Source organism: Triticum dicoccoides, chromosome 5A (genome assembly GCF_002162155.2).
Source record: "Triticum dicoccoides isolate Atlit2015 ecotype Zavitan chromosome 5A, WEW_v2.0, whole genome shotgun sequence".
In the NCBI taxonomy this organism is placed as follows: Eukaryota; Viridiplantae; Streptophyta; class Magnoliopsida; order Poales; family Poaceae; genus Triticum; species Triticum dicoccoides.
In genome coordinates, this window is record NC_041388.1 from 125081296 (window position 1) to 125107862 (window position 26567).

The following is a 26567-nucleotide window of genomic DNA, read 5'->3' on the forward strand; positions in this document are numbered from 1 at the left end:
TATCCTGCTGATTTTCTTGTTCTTGGTTCCCCACAAGATAGCTTTTGTCCCATTATATTTGGTAGACCCTTCTTAAACACTGTTAATGCTACCATAGATTGCAAAAGGGATGTTGTTACTATCGGTTTAGATGATATGACTCATGAATTTAATTTCTCCAAATTTAGTAGACAACACCGTGAAGAAGAATTACCTAGTAAGGATGAAATTATTGGTCTTACTTCTATTGCCGTACCTCCTAGTGATCCTTTAGAACAATATTTGCTAGACCATGAAAATGACATGTTTATGAATGAAAGAAGGGAAATAGATGAAGTATTCTTTAAATAGGAACCTATTCTGAAACACAATTTGCCTGTTGAAATCCTAGGGGATCCTCCTCCACCCAAGGGTGATCCCGTGTTTGAGCTTAAACCGTTACCTGATACTCTTAAATATGCTTATCTTGATGAGAAAAAGATATATCTTGTTATTATTAGTGCTAACCTTTCAGAGCATGAGGAGGAGAGATTATTGAAAACTCTAAGGAAGCACCGTGCTGCTATTGGGTATACTCTTGATGATCTTAAAGGCATTAGTCCCACTCTATGTCAACATAAAATTAATTTGGAAGAAGATGCTAAACCAGTTCGTGATCATCAACGATGGCTGAATCCTAAAATGAAAGAAGTGGTAAGAAAGGAAATACTAAAGCTCCTTGAGGCAGGTATAATTTATCCCGTTGCTGATAGTCAGTGGGTAAGTCCTGTACATTGTGTCCCTAAGAAGGGAGGTATTACTGTCGTTCCTAATGATAAAGATGAATTGATTTCTCAAAGAATTATTACAGGTTATAGGATGGTAATTGATTTCCGCAAATTAAATAAGGCAACTAGAAAGGATCATTACCCCTTACCTTTTATCGATCAAATGCTAGAAAGACTATCCAAACATACACATTTTTGCTTTCTAGATGGTTATTCTGATTTCTCTCAAATACCCGTGTCAGCCAAAGATCAATCAAAGACTACTTTTACTTGCCCTTTTGGTACTTTTGCTTATAGACGTATGCCTTTTGGTCTATGTAATGCACCTGCTACCTTTCAAAGATGCATGATGGCTATATTCTCTGACTTTTGTGAAAAGATTTGTGAGGTTTTCATGGACGATTTCTCCGTCTATGGATCTTCTTTTGATGATTGCTTGAGAAACCCAGATCGAGTTTTGCAGAGATGTGAAGAAACTAATCTTGTCTTGAATTGGGAAAAGTGCCACTTTATGGTTAATGAAGGTATTGTCTTGGGGCACAAAGTTTCTGAAAGGGGTATTGAGGTTGATAAAGCCAAAGTTGATGTTATTGAGAAGATGCCATGTCCCAAGGACATCAAAGGTATAAGAAGTTTCCTTGGCCATGCCGGATTTTATAGGAGGTTCATTAAGGACTTCTCAAAAATTTCTCGGCCTCTGACTAATTTATTACAAAAAGATATACCATTTGTTTTTGATGATGATTGTGTAGAAGCATTTGAAATACTTAAGAAAGCATTGATCTCTGCACCTATCATTCAGCCACCTGATTGGAATTTACCCTTTGAAATTATGTGTGATGCTAGTGATTATGCTGTAGGTGCTGTTCTAGGGCAAAGAGTTGATAAGAAATTAAATGTTATTCAATATGCTAGTAAAACCCTAGACAATGCTCAAAGAAATTATGCTACCACTGAAAAAGAATTTTTAGCAGATGTATTTGCTTGTGATAAGTTCAGACCTTATATTGTTGATTCTAAAGTAACTATTCACACTGATCATGCTACTATTAAATATCTTATGGAAAAGAAAGATGCTAAACCTAGACTTATTAGATGGGTTCTCTTGCTACAAGAATTTGACTTACATATTATTGATAGAAAGGGAGCTGAGAACCCATTGCAGACAACTTGTCTAGGTTAGAAAATGTGCTTGATGACCCACTTCCTATTGATGATAGCTTTCCTAATGAGCAATTAAATGTCATAAATGCTTCTAATACTGCTCCATGGTATGCTGATTATGCTAATTACATTGTTGCTAAGTTTATACCATCTAGTTTCACATACCAGCAAAAGAAAAAGTTCTTCTATGATTTGAGGCATTACTTTTGGGATGACCCACATCTTTAAAAAGAAGGAGTAGATGGTGTTATTAGACATTGTGTACCTGAGCATGAACAGGAACAGATCCTACGCAAGTGTCACTCCGAAGCTTATGGAGGACACCATGCTGGAGATAGAACTGCACATAAGGTATTGCAATCTAGTTTTTATTGGCCTACTCTCTTCAAGGATGCCCGTAAGTTTGTCTTATCTTGTGATGAATGTCAAAGAATTGGTAATATTAGTAGACATCAAGAAATGCCTATGAATTATTCACTTGTTATTGAACCATTTGATGTTTGGGGCTTTGACTATATAGGACCTTTTCCTTCCTCTAATGGATATACTGTTGGGGAACGTTGCAGAAAACAAAAAAATTTCCTCCGGTTTCACCAAGATCCATCTATGAGTTCATCTAGCAACGAGTGATCGGATTGCATCTACATACCTTTGTAGATCACGCGCGAAAGCGTTCAAAGAACGGTGATGAGGAAGTCGTACTCGACGTGATCCAAATCACCGGAGATCCTAGCGCCGAACCGACGGCACCTCCGTGTTCAACACACGTACGGTCAGTGTGACGTCTCCTCCTTCTTGATCCAGCAAGGGGGGAGGAGAGGTTGATGAAGATCCAGCAGCACGACGGCGTGGTGGTGGATGCAGGGCGTCACCGCAGCAGGGCTTCGCCGTTAGACTGGGAGAGGGAGAGGTGTAGCAGGGGAGAGGGAGGCGCCAAGACACAAGGGTGCCACTGCCCCTCCCTCCCCCCATTTATATAGGCCCCCTAGGGGGGTGCCAGCCCTAGGAGATGGGAACTCCTAGGGGGCGGCGACCAAGGGGTGGAGTGCCCCCCAAGCCAGGTGGGGCGCCCCCACCCTAGGGTTCCCAACCCTAGGCGCATGGGGTGGGCCTAGGGGGGCGCACCAGCCCACTATGGGCTGGTTCCCCTCCCCACTTTGGCCCATGGGGCCCTCCGGGATGGGTGGCCCCACCCGGTGGACCCCCGGGATCCTTCCGGTGGTCCCGGTACAATACCGGTGACCCCGAAACTCTCCCGATGGCCGAAACTGCACTTCCTATATATAATTCTTCACCTCCGGACCATTTCGGAACTCCTCGTGACGTCCAGGATCTCATCCGGGAGTCCGAACAACTTTTGGGTTACTGCATATTCATATCTCTACAACCCTAGCGTCACCGAACCTTAAGTGTGTAGACCCTACGGGTTCGGGAGACATGTAGACATGACCGAGACGGCTCTCCGGTCAATAACCAACAGCGAGATCTGGATACCCATGTTGGCTCCCACATGCTCCTCGATGATCTCATCGGATGAACCATGATGTCGAGGATTCAAGCAACCCCGTATACAATTCCCTTTGTCAATCGGTATGTTACTTGCCCGAGATTCGATCGTCGGTATCTCAATACCTCATTCAATCTCGTTACCGGCAAGTCACTTTACTCGTACCGTAATGCATGATCCCGTGACCAGACACTTGGTCACTTTGAGCTCATTATGATGATGCATTACCGAGTGGGCCCAGAGATACCTCTCCGTCATACGGAGTGACAAATCCCAGTCTTGATCCGTGTCAACCCAACAGACACTTTCGGAGATACCCGTAGTACACCTTTATAGTCACCCAGTTACGTTGTGACGTTTGGTATACCCAGAGCACTCCTACGGTATCCGGGAGTTACACGATCTCATGGTCTAAGGAAAAGATACTTGACATTGGAAAAACTCTAGCAAACGAACTATACGATCTTGTGCTAAGTTTAGGATTGGGTCTTGTCCATCACATCATTCTCCTAACGATGTGATCCCGTTATCAATGACATCCCCATGTCCATAGCCAGGAAACCATGACTATCTGTTGATCAACGAGCTAGTCAACTAGAGGCTCACTAGGGACACATTGTGGTCTATGTATTCACACATGTATTATGATTTCCGGATAATACAATTAAAGCATGAATAATAGACAATTATCATGAACAAGGAAATATAATAATCATTTTATTATTGCCTCTAGGGCATATTTCCAACAGTCTCCCACTTGCACTAGAGTCAATCATCTAGTTACATTGTGATGAATCGAACACCCATGGAATTCTGGTGTTGATCATGTTTTGCTCTAGGGAGAGGTTTAGTCAACGGATCTGCTACATTTAGGTCCGTATGTACTTTACAAATCTCTATGTCTCCATTTTGAACACTTCCACGAATGGAGTTGAAGCGACGCTTGATATGCCTGGTCTTCCTGTGAAACCCGGGCTCCTTGGCAAGGGCAATAGCTCCAGTGTTGTCACAGAAGAGAGTCATCGGGCCCGACGCATTGGGTATGAATCCTAGGTCGGTAATGAACTCCTTCACCCAGACTGCTTCGTGTGCTGCCTCCGAGGCTGCCATGTACTCCGCTTCACATGTAGATCCCGCCACAACGCTTTGCTTGCAACTGCACCAGCTTACTGCCCCACCATTCAAAATATACACGTATCCGGTTTGTGACTTAGAGTCATCCAGATCTGTGTCGAAGCTAGCGTCGACGTAACCCTTTACGACGAGCTCTTCGTCACCTCCATAAACGAGAAATATTTCCTTAGTCCTTTTCAGGTACTTCAGGATATTCTTGACCGCTGTCCAGTGTTCCATGCCGGGATTACTTTGGTACCTACCTACCAAACTTACGGCAAGGTTTACATCAGGTCTGGTACACAGCATGGCATACGTAATAGAACCTATGGCTGAGGCATAGGGGATGACACTCATCTCTTCTATATCTTCTGCCGTGGTCGGACATTGAGCTGAGCTCACTTTCACACCTTGCAACACAGGCAAGAACCCCTTCTTAGACTGATCCATATTGAACTTCTTCAATATCTTATCAAGGTATGTGCTTTGTGAAAGACCTACGAGGCGTCTTGATCTATCTCTATAGATCTTGATGCCCAATATATAAGCAGCTTCTCCAAGGTTCTTCATTGAAAAACTCTTATTCAAGTAGGCCTTAATGCTGTCCAAAAGCTCTATATCATTTCCCATCAAAAGTATGTCATCTACATATAATATGAGAAATGCTACAGAGCTCCCACTCACTTTCTTGTAAACGCAGGCTTCTCCATAAGTCTGCATAAACCCAAACACTTTGATCATCTCATCAAAGCGAATGTTCCAACTCCGAGATGCTTGCACCAGCCCATAAATCGAGCATTGGAGCTTGCACACCTTGTCAGCATTCTTAGGATCGACAAAACCTTCCGGCTGCATCATATACAGTTCTTCCTTAAGATGACCGTTAAGGAATGCCGTTTTGACGTCCATTTGCCATATCTCATAATCATAGTATGCGGCAATAGCTAACATGATTCGGACGGACTTCAACTTTGCTACGGGAGAGAATGTCTCATCGTAGTCAACCCCTTGAACTTGTCGATAACCCTTAGCGACAAGCCTAGCTTTATAGATGGTCACATTACCATCCGTGTCTGTCTTCTTCTTAAAGATCCATTTATTTTCTATGGCTCGCCGATCATCGGGCAAGTCAGTCAAAGTACATACTTTGTTTTCATACATGGATCCTATCTCGGATTTCATGGCTTCCAGCCATTTGTCGGAATCCGGGCCCGCCATCGCTTCTTCATAGTTCGAAGGTTCACCATTGTCTAACAACATGATTTCCAAGATAGGGTTGCCGTACCACTCTGGTGCGGAACGTGTCCTTGTGGACCTTCGAAGTTCAGTAGGAGCTTGATCAGAAGTATCTTGATCATCATCATTAACTTCCTCTCTAATTGGTGCAGGCACCACAGGAACACTTTCCTGAGTTGCGCCACTTTCTGGTTCAAGAGGTAATACTTCATCAAGTTCTACTTTCCTCCCACTTACTTCTTTTGAGAGAAACTCCTTCTCTAGAAAGGATCCATTCTTGGCAACAAAGATCTTGCCTTCGGATCTGAGGTAGAAGGTATACCCAATAGTTTCTTTAGGGTATCCTATGAAGACGCATTTTTCCGACTTGGGTTCGAGCTTTTCAGGTTGAAGTTTCTTGACATAAGCATCACATCCCCAAACTTTTAGAAACAACAGCTTAGGCTTCTTCCCAAACCATAATTCATACGGTGTCGTCTCAACGGATTTCGACGGAGCCCTATTTAAAGTGAATGCGGCAGTCTCTAAAGCATAGCCCCAAAATGACGGCGGTAAATCGGTAAGAGACATCATAGATCGCACCATATCCAATAGAGTGCGATTATGACGTTCGGACACACCATTACGCTGAGGTGTTCCAGGCGGCATGAGTTGTGAAACTATTCCACATTTCTTAAGTGTGTACCAAATTTGTGACTCAAGTATTCTCCTCCATGATCTGATCGCAAAAACTTGATTTTTCTGTCACGTTGATTCTCAACCACACTCTGAAATTCCTTGAACTTTTCAAAGGTTTCAGACTTGTGTTTCATTAAGTAGATATACCCATATCTACTCAAGTCATCAGTGAGGGTGAGAACATAACGATAGCCACCACGAGCCTCAACACTCATTGGACCGCACACATCAGTATGTATGATTTCCAATAGGTTGGTTGCTCGCTCCATTGTTCCTGAGAACGGAGTCTTGGTCATCTTACCCATGAGGCATGGTTCGCACGTGTCAAATGATTCGTAATCAAGAGACTCTAAAAGTCCATCAGCATGGAGCTTCTTCATGCGTTTGACACCTATGTGACCAAGGCGGCAGTGCCACAAGTATGTGGGACTATCATTATCAACCTTACATCTTTTGGTATTCACACTATGAACATGTGTAATATTACGCTCGAGATTCATTAAGAATAAACCATTCACCATAGGAGCATGACCATAAAACATATCTCTCATATAAATAGAACAACCATTATTCTCGGATTTAAATGAGTAGCCATCTCGAATTAAACGAGATCCTGATACAATGTTCATGCTCAAAGCTGGTACTAAATAACAATTATTGAGGTTTAAAACTAATCCCGTGGCTAAATGTAGAGGCAACATGCCGACGGCGATCACATCGACCTTGGAACCATTCCCGACGCGCATCGTCACCTCGTCCTTCGCCAGTCTCCGTTTATTCCGCAGCTCCTACTTTGAGTTACAAATGTGAGCAACTGCACCGGTATCAAATACCCAGGAGCTACTACGAGTGCTGGTAAGGTACACATCAATTACATGTATATCACATATACCTTTCGTTTTGCCGGCCTTCTTGTCCGCTAAGTATTTGGGGCAGTTCCGCTTCCAGTGACCACTTCCCTTGCAATAAAAACACTCAGTCTCGGGCTTGGGTCCATTCTTTGGCTTCTTCCCGGCAGCTTGCTTACCGGGCGCGACAACTCCCTTGCCGTCCTTCTTGAAGTTCTTCTTACCCTTGCCTTTCTTGAACTTAGTGGTTTTATTCACCATCAACACTTGATGGTCCTTTTTGACTTCTACCTCTGCTGATTTCAGCATTGCAAATACTTCTGGAATGGTCTTTTCCATCCCCTGCATATTGAAGTTCATCACAAAGCTCTTGTAGCTTGGTGGAAGCAACTGGAGGATTCTGTCAATGACCGCGTCATCCGGGAGATTAACTCCTAGCTGAGTCAAGCGGTTATGTAACCCAGACATAGTGAGTATGTGCTCACTGACAGAACTATTTTCCTCCATCTTACAGCTGAAGAACTTGTCGGAGACTTCATATCTCTCGACCCGGGCATGAGCTTGGAAAACCATTTTCAGCTCTTCGAACATCTCATATGCTCCGTGTCGCTCAAAACGCTTTTGGAGCCCCGGTTCTAAGCTGTAAAGCATGCCGCACTGAATGAGGGAGTAATCATCAGCACGTGTCTGCCAAGCGTTCATAACGTCTTGGTTCTATGGGACAGGTGTATCACCTAGCGGTGCTAGTAGGACATAATCTTTCTTGGCAGCTATGAGGATGATCCTCAGGTTCCGGACCCAGTCCGTATAGTTGCTGCCATCGTCTTTCAGCTTGGTTTTCTCTAGGAACGCGTTGAAGTTGAGGGCAATGTTGGCCATTTGATCTACAAGACATATTGTAAAGATTTTAGACTAAGTTCATGATAATTAAGTTCATCTAATCAAATTATATAATGAACTCCCACTTAGATAGACATCCCTCCAGTCATCTAAGTATAACATGATCCGAGTTAACTAGGCCGTGTCCGATCATCACGTGAGACGGACTAGTCAACATCGGTGAACATCTTCATGTTGATCGTATCTTCTATACGACTCATGCTCGACCTTTCGGTCTTGTGTGTTCCGAGGCCATGTCTATACATGCTAGGCTCGTCAAGTCAACCTAAGTGTTTGCATGTGTAAATCTGTCTTACACCCGTTGTATGTGAACGTTGGAATCTATCACACCCGATCATCATGTGGTGCTTCGAAACAACGAACTGTCGCAATAGTGCACAGTTAGGGGGAACACTTTCTTGAAATTATTATGAGGGATCATCTTATTTACTACCGCCGTTCTAAGTAAACAAGATGCAAAAACATGATAAACATCACATGCAATCAAATAATAATAGTGACATGATATGGCCAATATCACATAGCTCCTTTGATCTCCATCTTGGGGCTCCATGATCATCTTGTCACCGGCATGACACCATGATCTCCATCATCATGATCTCCATCATCGTGTCTCCATGAAGTTCTCATCAACTATTACTTCTACTACTATGGCTAACGCGTTTAGCAATAAAGTAAAGTAATTTACATGGCGTTTCTCAATGACACGCAGGTCATACAAAAAATAAAGACAACTCCTATGGCTCCTGCCGGTTGTCGTACTCATCGACATGCAAGTCGTGATTCCTATTACAAGAACATGATCTCATACATCACATATATATCATTCATCATTCATCACAACTTTGGCCATATCACGTCACAAATCACTTGCTGCAAAAACAAGTTAGACGTCCTCTAATTGTTGTTGCAAGCTTTACGTGGCTGCAAAAGGGTTCTAGCAAGAACGTTTTCTTACCTACGTAATAGCCACAACGTGATTTGTCAACTTCTATTTACCCTTCATAAGGACCCTTTTCATCGAATCCGCTCCAACTAAAGTGGGAGAGACAGACACCCGCTAGCCACCTTATGCAACTAGTGCATGTCAGTCGGTGGAACCAGTCTCACGTAAGCGTACGTGTAAGGTCGGTCCGGGCGGCTTCATCCCACAATACCGCTGAAGCAAGATAAGACTAGTAGCGGCAAGAAAGTTGACAACATCTACGCCCACAACAAATTTTGTTCTACTCGTGCAAGGAGAACTACGCATAGACCTAGCTCATGATGCCACTGTTGGGGAACGTTGCAGAAAACAAAAAATTTTCCTACGGTTTCACCAAGATCCATCTATGAGTTCATCTAGCAAGGAGTGATTGGATTGCATCTACATACCTTTGTAGATCACGCGCGGAAGCGTTCAAAGAACGGTGATGAGGAAGTCGTACTCGACGTGATCCAAATCACCGGAGATCCTAGCGCCGAACGAACGGCACCTCCGTGTTCAACACACGTACGTTCAGCATGACGTCTCCTCCTTCTTCATCCAGCAAGGGGGGGGGGAGAGGTTGATGAAGATCCAGCAGCACGACAGCGTGGTGGTGGATGCAGGGCGTCACCGTAGCAGGGCTTCGCCGTTAGACTGCGAGAGGGAGAGGTGTAGCAAGGGAGAGGGAGGCGCCAAGACACAAGGGTGCCACTGCCCCTCCCTCCCCCCTTTATATAGGCCCCCTAGGGGGCATCGGCCCTAGGAGATGGGAACTCCTAGGGGGGCGGCGGCCAAGGGGTGGAGTGCCCCCCAAGCCAGGTGGGGTGCCCCCCACCCTAGGGTTCCCAACCCTAGGCGCATGGGGTGGGCCTAGGGGGGCGCACCAGCCCACTATGGGCTGGTTCCCCTCCCCACTTTGGCCCATGGGGCCCTCCAGGATGGGTGGCCCCACCTGGTGGACCCCCGGTACCATTCCGGTGGTCCCGGTACAATACCGGTGACCCCGAAACTCTCCCGATGGCCGAAACTGCACTTCCTATATATAATTCTTCACCTCTGGACCATTCCGGAACTCCTCGTGACGTCCAGGATCTCATTCGGGACTCCGAACAACTTTCGGGTGACTGCATATTCATATCTCTACAACCCTAGCGTCACCGAACCTTAAGTGTGTAGACCCTACGGGTTCGGGAGACATGTAGACATAACCGAGATGGCTCTCCGGTCAATAACCAACAGCGGGATCTGGATACCCATGTTGGCTCCCACATGCTCCTCGATGATCTCATCGGATGAACCACGATGCCGAGGATTCAAGCAACCCCGCATACAATTCCCTTTGTCAATGGGTACGTTACTTGCCCGAGATTCGATCGTCGGTATCCCAATACCTCGTTCAATCTCGTTACCGGCAAGTCACTTTACTCGTACCGTAATGCATGATCCCGTGACCAGACACTTGGTCACTTTTAGCTCATTATGATGATGCATTACCGAGTGGGCCCAGAGATACCTCTCCGTTATACAAAGTGACAAATCCCAGTCTTGATCCGTGTCAACCCAACAGACACTTTTGGAGATACCCGTAGTACACCTTTATAGTCACCCAGTTATGTTGTGACGTTTGGTATACCCAGAGCACTCCTACGGTATCTGGGAGTTACACGATCTCATGGTCTAAGGAAAAGATACTTGACATTGGAAAAACTCTAGCAAACGAACTATACGATCTTGTGCTAAGTTTAGGATTGGGTCTTGTCCATCACATCATTCTCCTAATGATGTGATCCCGTTATCAATGACATCCCCATGTCCATAGCCAGGAAACCATGACTATCTGTTGATCAACGAGCTAGTCAACTAGAGGCTCACTAGGGACACATTGTGGTCTATGTATTCACACATGTATTATGATTTCCGAATAATACAATTAAAGCATGAATAATAGACAATTATCATGAACAAGGAAATATAATAATCATTTTATTATTGCCTCTAGGGCATATTTCCAACATATACACATATTTTAGTTGCTGTTGATTACGTTACTAAGTGGGTAGAAGCTATTCCAACTAGTAGTGCTGACCATAACACTTCTATTAGAATGCTTAAAGAAGTTATTTTTCCAAGATTTGGAGTCCCTAGATATTTAATGACGGATGGTGGTTCACGTTTTATTCATGGTGCTTTCCGTAAAATGCTTGCTAAATATGATGTTTGATCATAGAATTGCATCTCCTTATCACCCACAGTCTAGTGGTCAAGTAGAATTGAGTAATAGAGAGCTCGAATTAATTTTGCAAAAGACTGTTAATAGATCTAGAAAGAATTGGTCCAAGAAACTTGATGATGCATTATGGGCCTATAGAACTGCATATAAAAATCCTATGGGTATGTCTCCGTATAAAATGGTTTATGGAAAAGCATGTCACTTACCTCTCGAACTAGAACACAAGGCATATTGGGCTATTAAAGAACTCAATTATGATTTTAAACTTGCCGGTGAGAAGAGGTTATTTGATATTAGCTCACTCGATGAATGGAGAACCCAGGCCTACGAAAATGCCAAGTTGTTTAAAGAAAAAGTTAAAAGATGGCATGATAAAAGGATACAAAAGCGTGAGTTTAATGTAAGCGACTATGTATTGCTATACAACTCTCGTTTAAGATTTTTTGTAGGAAAACTTCTCTCTAAGTGGGAAGGTCCTTACGTTATTGAGGAGGTCTATCGTTCCGGTGCCATAAAAATCAACAACTTCGAAGGCACAAATCCGAAGGTGGTGAACGGTCAAAGAATCAAACATTATATCTCAGGTAATCCCATAAATGTTGAAACCAATGTTATTGAAACCGTAACCCCGGAGGAATACATAAGGGACACTTTCCGGAACGTTCCAGACTCCGAAAAGGAATAGGTATGTGGTATGGTAAGTAAACCGACTCCAAAACAGTTTTTAAGGCAATATTTCTCCGTTTTGGAATATTTAGAAAAATAGAAAAATAAGAAGCAGTCCGGGAAGGACACGAGGGCTCCACGAGGGTGGAGGGCGCGCCCCCTACCTCGTGGGCACCTCGTGCGCTCTCCGGACTCCATTTTCTTACACGACACGTATTTTGGTCGGTAAAAATTCATTATATAATCTCCTGGAGGTTTTGACATCACGTATCACACAAATATCTCTTGTCTTTGTTTTGAGCTGTCCTGCTGCAGACAGAGCAACATGTCGTCCCAGGATTCGGAAGGAGAAAGCTATGTGGCTGATTACCTTGCATATCCTAAGGTCTATGGGGATGTGGAGCATTGTTGTTGGACTACGGAAGAAGAAGAGGACCATGAACCCAAGGGAAAGGAGGAGACGAGCTCAGATGAAGATGAAGTTCCCCTACCTCAACCTGGGGACATGCATGTGGAGTTCAAAAAGTCAAGCCTCCCGGATAGAGTAAAGAAACCTAAGATCGAGTTTATCCCTTTTCGCCTCTTGCAGGAAAACAAGCAGGAACTATGCAAAAAGATACTGAGCCTGGAACAGGAGATTGAGGACCTAAGGGACCAAAATTTTGTCCTCGAGCACAAATTAAGGAAGAAGCCTACGCCATCAACAAAACCATCACCTTCTCCACCAACAAAGAAGAATTGAGTATCTAGTATGGGCACTCCCCTTGGCAACTGCCAAGCTTGGGGGAGTGCCCCGGTATCGTATCCCCATCACTTTTATCTTTACCGTTTTTCTTAGTTCAATAATTTTGGTAATATCTTGATCTAGTAGAATAAAAGTTCTTAGTATGATCTAGTTGTGAGTTTTGCTTTATAATTCTTCTATGTAATCGAGTCCATGAGCTATATAATAAAGATTAGTGTTGAGTCAAGGGCTTGATTATTTTACCGTGATCCTAAGGGAACAAAAGAAAAGAGAAAGAAATAAAAAGAAACAAAGAGATCATGTGAGTCTTATGGAGAGTAATGAGCTCACATAGAAAAAAAGTATGATGAATAAAAGTTGTTGAGCGTTGACAAACATAGTTTTGGCCATCGTTGCAATTAATAGGAAGTAATAAAGAAAGAGAGATCTTCACATATAGATATACTATCTTGGACATCTTTTATGATTGTGAGCGCTCATTAAAATATGCCATGCTAAAGAGTTGATGTTGGACAAGGAAGACAACGTAATGGGCTATGTTTTCTTACATCTGATAAATTATATTGTCATGGATCATCCAACCTGGTTGAGCTTGCCTTTCCCTCTCATGCTAGACAAATTCATCGCACTAAGTAGAGATACTACTTGTGCTTCCAAATACCCTTAAACTAGTTTTTCCATGAGAGTCCACCATACCTACCTATGGATTGAGTAAGATCCTCCAAGTAAGTTGTCATCGGTGCAAACCAATAAAAATTGCTCTCTAAATATGTATGACTTATTAGTGTGGGAGAAAATAAACTTTATACGATCGTGTGATATGGAAGAAATAAAAGCGACAGACTGCATAATAAAGGTCCATATCACAAGTGGCAATATAAAGTGACGTTCTTTCGCACTAAGATTTTGTGCATCAAACCATAAAAGCGCATGACAACCTCTGCTTCCCTCTGCGAAGGGCCTATCTTTTACTTTTATCTCCTACATTGCATAAGAGTCATGGTGATCTTCACCCTTCCTTTTTACATTTTATCCTTTGGCAAGCACAGTATGTTGGAAAGATCCTGGTATATATGGCTAATTGGATGTGAGTTTTCATGAACTATTATTGTTGACATTACCCTTGAGGTAAAACGTTGGGAGGCAAAACTGTAAGCCCCTATCTTTCTCTGTGTCCGATTAAAATTCCATACCCATAAGTATTGCGTGAGTATCAGCAATTGTGAAAGACTATATGATAGTTGAGTATGTGGACTTTCTGAAAAGCTCTTATACATTGACTCTTTTCTATGTTATGATAAATTGCAATTGCTCTAGTGACTGAGATTATAGTTTGTTAGTTTTCAATAAAGTTTACAATTCATACTTGAAATTGTGATTGAATTATTACTCTAGCATAAGAAATCATATGACAAGAATTATGTAAGTTATTGTTCTCTAAGAATGATCATGATGCCCTCATGTCTGTATTTTATTTTTTTGTCGACACCTCTATCTCTAAACATGTGGACATATTTTTCGATTTTTCGGCTTTTCGCTTGAGGACAAGCAAGGTCTAAGCTTGGGGGAGTTGATATGTCCATTTTGCATCATTCTTTTATATTGATATTTATTGCATTATGGGCTGTTATTACACATTATGTCACAATACTTATGCCTATTTTCTCTTATTTTACAAGGTTTACATGAAGAGGGAGAATGCCGACAGCTGGGATTCTCGGCTAGAAAAGGAGAAAATATTAGAGACCTATTCTACACAGCTCCAAAAGTCCTAAAACTTCACGGAAGATGTTTTCAGAATATATAAAAAATACTCAGCGGAAGAGATTCACCAGGGGGCCACACCCTGTCCACGAGGGTGGGGGCGCGCCCTACCCCCCTGGGCGCACCCCCTACCTCGTGGGCCCCCTGGTGGCCCTCTGGTGGCCATCTTCTGCTATATGAAGTCTTTCAATGGAAAAAAATAAGAAGCCATCTTCTCGGACGAAACTTCACAGCCACGAGGCGGAACCTTGGCGGAACCAATCTAGGGCTTCGACAGAGCTGTTCTGCCGGGGAAACTTCCCTCCCGGAGGGGGAAATCATCGCCATCGTCATCACCAACGGTCCTCTCATCGGGAGAGGGCAATCTCCATCAACATCTTCATCAACACCATCTCCTCTCAAAACCCTAGTTCATCTCTTGTATCCAATTCTTGTCTCCAAGTCCGGGATTGGTGCTAGTAGATTGCTAGTAGTGTTAATTACTCCTTGTAGTTGATGCTAGTTGGTTCATTTGGTGGAAGATCGTATGTTCAGATCCTATATGCATATTAATACCCCTCTAATTATGAACATGTTTATGCTTTGTGAGTAGTTATATTTGTTCCCGAGGACATGGGAGAAGTCTTGCTATTAGTAGTCATGTGAATTTGGTATTCGTTCGATATTTTGATGAGATGTATGTTGTCTCTCCTCTAGTGGTGTCATGTGAACGTTGACTACATGACACTTCACCATTATTTGGGCCTAGAGGAAGGCATTGGGAAGTAATAAGTAGATGATGGGTTGCTAGAGTGACAGAAGCTTAAACCCTAGTTTATACGTTGCTTCGTAAGGGGCTGATTTGGATCTATATGTTTCATGCTATGGTTAGGTTTACCTTAATACTTTTGTTGTAGTTGTGGATGCTTGCAATAGAGGTTAATCATAAGTGGGATGCTTGTCCAAGTAAGGACAATACCCAAGCACCGGTCCACCCACATACCAAATTATCAAAGTACCGAACATGAATCTTATGAGCGTGATGAAAACTAGCTTGATGATATTCCCATGTGTCCTCGGGAGCGCTTTTCTCTATATAAGAGTTTGTCCAGGCTTGCCCTTTGCTACAAAAAGGATCGGGCCACCTTGCTGCACCTTATTTACTTTTGTTACTTGTTGCTCGTTACAAATTATCCTATCACAAAACTATCTGTTACCACTTGTTTCAGTACTTGCAGAGAATACCTTGCTGGAAACCGCTTATCCTTTCCTTCTACTCCTCGTTGGGTTCGACACTCTTACTTATCGAAAGGACTATGATAGATCCCCTATACTTGTGGGTCATCACGCGGCGACGGTGGCGGGCATGCTCGGGCAGTGGGGAGAAGGAAGCGAGCGAGCGAGAGGAGAGGGGAGAGGTGGAGAGGACGAGGGGGGAAGTCGAGAGACAGGAGAGGAGGGGAGCGAGGCGTCGGGGCCTTATCCCCTCGCCTGTGTCGTGGAGTACGGCGCGGCGCGCCCGGTCTGGCAGGGACGAGCGGGACGCGCCCGGTCGGACGAACAAGGGGGAGGGGGAACAGAAACTGGGGAGAGGTAGGTGGGCCGGCCTGGGTGAGGGGGAGTTGGGCCAGCCCAGGTGGGCTTGGCCCCAGGGGGCAGGGGCACTTCTCTCTCTCTCCTCTGCTTTTCCTTTTTCTTTTTCTTTTGTTTTTAAGCTTTTTCTGTTTTAGCTATTTTAGGTCACTTAGGCATTTTGCAAAAATGTTGGTCCACCACCAAGATTACCAGGAGAATATTTTACACATGATGAACGTTTTAGTTTTCATGTTTGAGCATTTTTGAAATTCACACAATTTGAAATTGAATTCAACTGGGATTTGAAATGGAATATTGATCAAAGTGACCAAGCACTGTTATAACAAAATGATTAACTTAACCCCAGGGGTTACTGTAGCATCATTACACCGGGGTGTTACAGAAGGCAAGCTTGGCAATTCGGATATGTAGATCTCCTCCCTTGTAACCGACTCTGTGTAACCCTAGACCCCTTCAGTGTCTATATAAACCGGAGGGTTTAGTCCGTAGGACAAGAACAATCATAATCATAGGCTAGCTTCTAGGGTTTAGCCTCTACGATCTCGTGGTAGATCAACTCTTGTAATACTCATATCATCAAAATCAATCAAGCAGGAAGTAGGGTATTACCTCCATCGAGAGGGCCCGAACCTGGGTAAACATTGTGTCCCCCGCCTCCTGTTACCATCAGCCTTAGACGCACAGTTCGGGACCCCCTACCCGAGATCCACCGGTTTTGATACCAACAGGGGTGGTGCTAGGTTTGGATCCCGGAGTCTCCCGCAGGAGCGACTCGGGGAGCCCTCCACCTCTATAGACCCAAACCTAGAAAGCACAAAAATAGGCCTCGTGGCATATGATGATGTGGTCCGTTCCTTTGCACACCGAGCTGTCTCCTATAGGAGCTGAAATGCATTGACAAAATTCTATGCGGATCTTCCCACCCCGGAAATGAAGATCCAACTGCAAAAGTAGGCCCATGAAGCTCAATGAAGAATGCTGATTGGAAAGAGCAGGTAGTTAACCATAGTGATGGATAGCTCCCGCGCCCCGAAGGGTGACTCACCGCCCGCGCCCCCGGTGCCCCTATCGCCGGCCTCGCAGCCGCCGGAGCTCCTTCCCGCTGCTGGCTCCTCGGATGCGCCCCCGCCGCCTCCTTCTCGCCCTCCCCATCCCCCCGCAGTGACCCTGGTGTCGGTGTCAAAACCGGCGGATCTCGGGTAGGGGGTCCCGAACTGTGCGTCAAGGCCGGATGGTAACAGGAGACAAGGGACACGATGTTTTTACCTAGGTTTGGGCCCTCTCGATGGAGGTAATACCCTACTCCTGCTTGATTAATATTGTTGATATGGGTAGTACAAGAGTAGATCTACCATGAGATCAAGGAGGCTAAACCCTAGAAGCTAGCCTATGGTATGATAGTTGTATATGGAGTTGATGTCTTATGGACTACAACCCTCCGGTTTATATAGACACCGGATAGGGTTAGGGTTACACAGAGTCGGTTACAATGGTAGGAGATCTTGAATATCCGCATCGCCAAGCTTGCCTTCCATGCCAAGGAAAGTCCCATCCGGACGCGGGACGAAGTCTTCAATCTTATATCTTCATAGTCCTGGAGTCCGGCTGAAGGTATAGTTCGGCTACCCGAACACCCCCTAATCCAGGACTCCCTCAGTAGCCCTTGAACCAGGCTTCAATGACGATGAGTCCGGCACGCAGATTGTATTCGGCATTGCAAGGCGGGTTCCTCCTCCATGTTCTTCATAGAAGATTGTAAACACCAAGAGTAGTGTCTGGCTCTGCAAAATAAGTTTCCACATATTGCCATAGAGAGAATAATATTAACACAAATCAAATCTGCTGACGTATTCCGCAGTGCGCCATCGCACTATGGCCAAGTCCTTTACTCGAATCGTTTTTACTTTTCCACCTCAGCACGTTTTGCGAGGCGGTTTCCTTGGCACGTCTTGTCAAAGCAGAGATCGTGTACCCCTTTTACGGGATTCTCATCAATACGGACGTGGGTAACCCAACCGCGCCATTTATCACGGTGCTTGGGAGGCAAGCGAGTTTTACTAGGCTGGTGGGGACGCACAACCGCATCCGCCCATATAAGGGGATAAGGATCCACCTTTTTACCTACGCCTTCTTCCTCCTTTGCCTATCCATCTCCTGCGTGCTCGAGCTCCAGCGCCCAAGCCCGCACTTCCCACCTCAACCTTCTCCAGCAATGTCCGGAGCGGGAGGCAAGTGGATGGTCTCCTCCGCTACGGAGGGCCAAGTCAAGAAGCTAAGGAAGGCCGGATACCTATCTAAGGACATCGCGCACCGGCTTCCTGAAAAGGGGCAGCTTCTCCCCACCCCGAGGCCCCATGAGAGGGTAGTATTTCTTCCCCACTTCCTCCGCGGACTGGGTTTTCCACTTCACCCATTTGTCCGGGGGCTCATGTTCTACTACGGCCTGGATTTCCACGATCTGGCCCCGAACTTCATCCTCAACATCTCGGCGTTTATCGTCATGTGTGAGGCTTTCCTCCGCGTCCGCCCTCATTTCGGCCTCTGGCTCAAGACCTTCAACGTCAAGCCCAAGGTGGTGCGCGGAAGCCAGGCGGAGTGCGGAGGCGCCATGGCGGGCAAGATGGCCAACGTCCTATGGTTCGAGGGCTCTTTTGTGGAGACCCTAAAGGGGTGGCAATCCGGGTGGTTTTACATTACCGAGCCACGCGATCCGAACTGGATCGCAGCCCCCGAGTACCGATCCGGACCCCCCACGCGGCTTATGTCCTGGAAAGAGATGGGCCTGTCGTGGGGTGACGAAAAAGAGGTGACCGGATTGCAAACATGCAGCCAGTCCCTGGTGAACAAGCCAATCCGGCTTGTTAATGTAATCCAGGTTATGCTCGTCCGCCGGATCCTCCCGTGCCAACAACAGGATTTTAATCTGTGGGAGTTTGACCCGGCGCAGCACCAAACCCTTAGCAGGCTCTTCGACACGATGTACGAAGATGCCTGGAAGGTGCTATTCAAGGGCGCCGAGGCTCCCGCATCCGCTTCTGAGGACCGCGGATACAGCTCGCAGCGTCACGCTAGCGAGGTAAGCTATCTTCACCTTTTACAGGATGTTAAGCTTTTTTCATAGTTTGACTCTATGCGGGATCTAAACTCCCTTACCTTTAACAGGCTTGGCAGGCGATGTCCGGACCGATTAACTGTCCGACTCTGCTGCCCGAAGACCCAGCCCCAGCTCTACTAGTGAAGCTCCTGGTTCCGGCGCCTTATGTGGTGCCGGAGAAGAAGGCCAAGAAGAAGAAGACCACAGGGACTCGAAAGAGTGCCCGTAACGTGGTGGTGTCGGACTCGTCATCCGACGAGTCCGAGACGCCCTCTTCCCGTGAAAACGAGGAGGAGGAAGAAGAAAACTCTCCCCCCCAGCGGAGGGAGGAGAGAAGAGGAAGGCCTCCCCAACGTGGGAGGCCGAGGGGTCTAGGAAAAGGAAGACCCCTCCGCCGGACTACTCCCCCGACGACGAAGAGGGCGAAGAGGAGTGGCCAAACAGGGCCAAGCATCCGGCGAAATCGTAAGTTCGGATATCAGAGTAACTCATGATGTTCCTTTGTTGCACAGCTTTCCCTAATGTCGAACGTAATTATGCAGCCCGCCCCGGGCCGAATTCAACGAATCGTCGTGCGGCTCCCTGGACTCATCGGACGTGAACTCAGTTCCACCCGCTGTCTCCCCCCGTACTGCAGACGACGCTGAAGTGGCGTCGCGACAAACTCCGGAGCAGGAGGAGGTGGTCCCGGAGGAGCCGCAAGGCAACCTCCCGGACTCCAGGAGTGAAGGGGATAAGCCCCCCCAGGGCTCCAAGTCCGGCTTTGTGCCGGACACCGCGCTGGAATCTTCCATAGTTCCGGACCGCGGTAGGCGAACTCCTTCCAAGAGGAGCAAGCCTTCTGAGCCGGCGGCCTCCGTCCAACCGGAGGTGCCGGACAATCTGCTGGAGGTGCTTGACGGCGCCTCCATCGATGAGGGGCACCGTACTATTATGAGTACGGTGATCCAGAAGGTTCAGTCCGCCAAGAGCGGACTGACTGAAGCTTGCGCTAGCCTTCTAACAGGCTTCGAGGTAAGTAAAAATATGTAACAATATTACCGCATAGACAGTAGCCCCTGATGCTCTGTTTGGCGTTCGGAAAGAAAAGCCGAATAGAGGATCTATTAAATATCGCAGGAGTCTAACAAAAAAGAGTCAATATGCGCATGCAGGCTTCGCTGCTATCCACCGCCGCACTGACTGCGGAGGTGGGTGTCCTGAAGCAGGACCTCGAGCATACTGAGCAAGAGCTCGGCCTTGCCAAGTGGAGGCTTGAGGAGAAAGAAGGTAAGAAATACCTTATAGAAAAGGTGCCTATAAAAAAGCGTGATTGCAAAAAAAAAACAGGATTGTACTACTTATTGTAGGGGCCACGACTGAGGTGGCGACCCTTAAGCAGGCGCTGTCTGGGGCCGAAAAGAAAACGGCCGCGGAGCGCACCGAGCGAGACAGACTTGGGGCTCAGGTCGGTGAGGTGCAGCAAGAGCTTCAGGATCTCATGAAAAAACATGAGAGTTTGGAGCTTGAGTCAAAGGCGCAAGCATCCGAGCTCGCGACGGCCCTTGAGACTGCCAAGTCTGCCAAGGCCGAAGCCCAAAAGGCCCTCCAAGAGTTGGAGGAGATGAGGAAGATAGCAGCGGGTAAGGCATTCTTTATGCAAAGCAGAAATATAAAAGTAAACTACTTGTTACTTACCCGAATCCAGAGCTCTCCAGGGGCATTCGCAGATCTTCCCCGCAGCGTATCCGACGCCACCACATTCTACCGAGCTGAAGAGGGCAGCTCGACGGAGAAGGTGTTCTGGTCTCAGTATTCTAAGGCCGGACACCCTGTGCCTTTGAGCGATCAGCTGAAACAGCTGGTCGAGCTCCACAAGGCGGCCGAACAGGCCATGAAGGGCTTCATAGTTCGGCTGTGGCCCGGAGAGGCCCTGCCTGGGAGCTATCTCGGGCTGGTGCGGCGGCTGGCGGAGGCCTGTCCGAGGCTCGAGGTCATCAAGCTCTCCGTCTGCATCGAAGGTGCCCGTCGGGCCCTTGCCCGTGCAAAGGTGCACTGGGGTAAGTTGGACGGTTAGAAGCTTGTGAAGGACAGGCCGCCGCCGGGGAAGGAGCATCGCAAGCCCGAGAACTACTACAAGGATGTTCTTGCAGGTGCCCGCCTTGTGGCGGATGAATGTACCAAGGATGTGATTTTTGAATGAACTCGCTCGTGTTTATCCTGTGCACAGAAAATTTGTTCATATGCGCTAAGCAATGCTTATTGAATTTAAAATATTACTTTCTGTGCGGCCGTTTATCAAAAAATTGAGAGATGGCCAGTCGTCGGCTTTTGCCCCATGCCACTAATGCTGGGGTGTTCGGGATAAACCTGAGCGCTCTTTTTCCCATAGTTGGGTCCTTCGAGGGAGGCGCTCAGCACAATGAACCAGGCAATCGGACTATAATGCTTGAACACTCTCACTTAGCCATAGAACTCTATAATTTTAAATCTCGGCAAAGCCCCTAGTTCGGAAGACCAAGTTCGGGGCGCTATCCACGCCTTGGCCGGACAAAGCCAGCTCCTCGCTCGAAGCGGCATAAGTCTTTAGGGACTCGAAAAACCTCTCGAACAGCGACCGGTCTCTCGCCTTATCATGACAGTCAGTTTTAGCTTTCTCCATTGAGGTGCTTAACCCAGCTGAACCGGGGCACAATCGCAGTGGTTCTCCTAGTGCTACCTTAGCCGATATAGCGGAACGTAAGGCACCAAAACATAGGAGCCGGGAAACCCAACTATTGACCCAAATCATGATTCGGAGCCGATGCATATAGTGCTATAAGTTCGGGGTGCCGCACATGTGAAAGTGTACGGACTTCTCACACCATAATGAGGGGTACTGAAGCCCCTGGCGTGTTTGCCGTACCATGGTGTACGGGTGCAATCATGTCATTTAATAAACATATATGTGAAAAGAGGATAATGCAAAAAATAGACAAAAAACTATGCATTGTTTATAGAGAGGCTATTTATCAAAGCCGAACGATATAAATAGTGCGATAAGCAGAAAGATATTGGAATATTTAACATGTCCTGACCAGGGGCTGGCCGCGGAGTTGTATTCAAAACAGGTATACTGCTCGTAACAGAGACCACCTGGGAGTTCCATAATGCGGCATGGCTTGTCTGCCTCCTGGATCTTGCATCGTTTGTGCGGCAGTCGAATTGCCGAACAGGTCGTCCGAAGTATGGAGTCCTGAAAGTAAGAAAAAATTAAAAAAAGAATCCGGCAGCCCCTAGTACGTTTTAAGCCATATTTTGGGCGTGCCGTTATTGTGCCCCTTCCCCTATGCCCATGGTATTTCAAGGGCGTAGTTATGTACGCGAGGCACTGGTTTCGCTATGTCGCGAGAGCTGGGGTTGGGGCCACATTGCTACGCTTGCTCAGAGCATGCCAGGCGGTCCTGCTGTGGGTTACTCCGGGCGCGCTTGGCAGTGTCTGGCTTTTTAACGGCCGGACTGGAGAATTGCCTAAGAAGGCTACCTTGTACTTCCGCTGCGAGAGCCGTCGTGTGCTCCTCCGTACGGAGGGAGCGTTCGGTGTTTCCGTTGACCGTGGTTACTCCTCGAGGGCCTGGCATCTTGAGCTTGAGATATGCGTAGTGCGGCACCGCGTTGAACTTTGCGAATGCGGTTCGTCCGAGCAGGGCGTGATAGCCACTACGAAACGGGACTATATCGAAGATTAACTCTTCGCTTCGGAAGTTGTCCGGGGATCCGAAGACCACGTCAAGTGTTATTGAGCCTGTACAGTTAGCTTCTACACCTGGTATAACGCCTTTAAAGGTCGTTTTTGTGGGCTTAATCCTTGAGGGATCTATGCCCATTTTCCGCACTGTATCCTGGTAAAGCAGGTTCAGGCTACTGCCGCCGTCCATGAGGACTCTTGTGAGATGAAATCCGTCGATGATTGGGTCGAGAACCAATGCGGCGAAGCCGCCATGACGGATGCTAGTGGGATGGTCCCTTCGATCGAAAGTGATCGGGCATGAGGACCATGGGTTGAACTTTGGGGCGACTGGCTACATCGCGTATACGTCCCATAGCGCACGCTTCCGCTCCCTCTTGGGAATGTGGGCTGCGTATATCATGTTCACCGTCCGCACTTGTCGTCGCTGTGCTCCTCCTCGTCGTCGCTGTGCAGCCCCTTGTCTTTGTTTTTGGCTCTTAACTTGCCTGCCTGCTTGAACACCCAACAATTCCTGTTAGTGTGATTGGCTGGCCTTTTGGGGGTGCCATGTATCTGGCACAAGCGGTCGAGTATTCGGTCCAAACTAGACGGGCCCTGAGTATTCTTTTTGAATGGCTTTTTCCGCTGACCGGATTTATAGCCTCTGAATCCGGCATTGACTACCGTGTCTTCATTGCTGTCACTACTAACGCGGCGTTTTTGCTTATTCTGACGTGTCCTGCCACTTTTGTCCTTGGTATCCGAATTACCAGGGTTCTTTGATAAGTTGTTACTGCGAGCTAGCCAGCTGTCTTCTCCCGCGCAAAAGCAGGTCATGAGTGTCGTGAGGGCTGCCATAGATTTCGGCTTTTCCTGTCCCAAGTGCCGGGCAAGCCACTCGTCGCAGATGTTATGCTTGAAGGCTGCTAGGGCCTCTGCGTCCGGACAGTCGACTATCTGGTTTTTCTTTGTTAGGAACCGTGTCCAGAATTGTCTGGCCGATTCCTTTGGCTGCTGAATTATGTGGCTTAAGTCGTCGGCATCCGGTGGTCGCATGTAAGTGCCCTGGAAGTTGTCGAGGAATGCAGTTTCCAGGTCCTCCCAAGAACCGATTGAGTCTACTAGCAAGCTGTTAAGCCAATGTCGGGCCGGTCCTTTAAGTTTGAGCGGGAGGTATTTGATGGCGTGTAGGTCATCGCCGCGTGCCATGTGGATGTGAAGGAGATAATCCTCGATCCATACCGCCGGATCTGTTGTGCCATCGTATGATTCAATGTTTACGGGTTTGAAACCCTGTGGGATTTTATGATCCATTACTTCATTCGTGAAGCATAGCGGGTGTGCGGCGCCTCTGTACTGGGCTATATCACGATGCAGCTCGGAAGAGCTATGTCTGTTGTGTTCGGCCCGGCCGGATTTGTTGTATCCGGAGTGAAGATCATCGTCACGTGCCGTAGGGCGCCTGCGCGATCCGTAGATCGATCTTGTTTGTCTTGCCTTATCCTCCAGTACGTCTCGCAGGTCTGGCGCATTTTCCCGTGCCTTAGTTGAGCGGCGTTGGGGCATGGCTTGGGTGGAGGGCCAAGAGGCGTCTCTGTCGCGGCCGCGAGGTGGCCGGTCTGCCATGTCATGCGCTAGTGATGTAGGTGCTTCCTCCTCTGATCGGGGTAGCAGCCTGCGCTTTGGGTAACTCTTGGAGGGGCATTCGAGTTCATACTCTTCGGTCGCAAGGACTTCAGTCCATCTGTCAGCTAGCAAATTTTGGTCAGCTCTAAGCTGTTGCTGCTTTTTCTTGAGGCTTCTTGACGTGGCTAAAAGCCTGCGTTCGAAACGCTCTTGTTCGACGGGGTCTGATGGTACGACGAATTCGTCGTCATCGAGGCTTGCCTCGTCTTCGGAGGGAGGCATATAGTTATCATCCTCGACCTCTCGGTCTGCCGCTCTCTCATGAGGGCTGGCTTCTCCATCTTCCTGTGCCGAATCTTGCTGGGGTGGGTGTTCTTCGGCGCTATCCGGGGTAGTATTATCTCCCGTGCCGGAATCACCGTTTTTGCTTTGGCAAGATTTAGAGCGCCGCCGTTGACGCTGGCGCTTTGGCTGTTTCTTGGAGGTGTCATCCCCCGCTGTTCCATCACCATCTCCATCTTTTGGAGTATCCACCATATATATGTCATATGACGAGGTGGCCTTCCAGCGCCCTACAGGTGCTGGTTCCTGTTCGTCTCCTATATCGTTGTCCATACCGTCGATGTCTTCGGAGCCGAAGTCAAGCATGTCGGTTAAATCGTCGACAATGGCTACAAAGTGGGTGGTGGGTGGGCTTTGAATTTCTTCATCGTCCGTATCCCATCCTCGCTGACCGCAGTTCAGCCAGGGCTCTCCTGATAAAGAGAGAGACTTGAGAGAATTCAGGATATCGCCAAAAGGCGAGTGCTGAAAGATGTCCACGGCGGTGAACTCCATTATTGGCGCCCAATCGGATTCGATCGGCAGGGGCGCGGGGGGTTCGGAGTCCGGGGAGGAGTCCGGATCCTCGGAGTCACGGGTCATGCAGAGTGCGGGGCTGACGCTCGGCTCGATCGCCTTTGAGGTCGCAGCCCCCGAGGTGACGTCCAACCGCTCATCCTCGCTTGGCGCAATAGGCTCTGAGTTAGGGGTCGGAACCGGTGCGTGTGCGGCCTCCAGGACACTGTCCGGAGGCAGAGCTAGATCATGCCCCTTGAGATAGTGTGGCGCGCTTGGCCGTGGCTCGAACCCGTCGAAGATCAAGTCTCCGCGGATGTCAGGCGTGTAGTTTAAGCTTCCAAGCCTGACTTGATGGCCAGGGGCGTAGCTTTCGATCTGCTCCAGGTGGCCAAGAGAATTGGCCCACAATGCGAAGCCGCCGAAGACGAAGATCTGTCCGGGGAGAAAAGTCTCACCCTGGACCTCGTCGTTGTTGATGATCAAGGGAGCCATCGGGCCTGAAGGCGACGACATAGAGGAACTCTCAATGAAAGCACCAATGTTGGTGTCAAAACCGGCGGATCTCAGGTAGGGGGTCCCGAACTGTGCGTCAAGGCCGGATGGTAACAGGAGACAAGGGACACGATGTTTTTACCTAGGTTTGGGCCCTCTCGATGGAGGTAATACCCTACTCCTGCTTGATTAATATTGTTGATATGGGTAGTACAAGAGTAGATCTACCACGAGATCAAGGAGGCTAAACCCTAGAAGCTAGCCTATGGTATGATAGTTGTATATGGAGTTGATGTCCTACGGACTACAACCCTCCGGTTTATAGACACCGGATAGAGTTAGGGTTACACAGAGTCGGTTACAATGGTAGGAGATCTTGAGTATCCGCATCGCCAAGCTTGCCTTCCACGCCAAGGAAAGTCCCATCCGGACGCGGGACGAAGTCTTCAATCTTATATCTTCATAGTCCTGGAGTCCGACCGAAGGTATAGTCCGGCTACCCGAACACCCCCTAATCCAGGACTCCCTCACCCGGCGCTGAGCTGGGCCAACGTTGCGGAGGCTGCCGGCGAGGCCGCCGACCGGCCGATCGTGTGCTGGGAGCCCCTAGCCCGTCTGGCTGTGACTAGCGCGGAGAGCGAGCTGCCCCTCAGTGTGGTAGCTCGGTCACTCTCTCACAATCATGTCG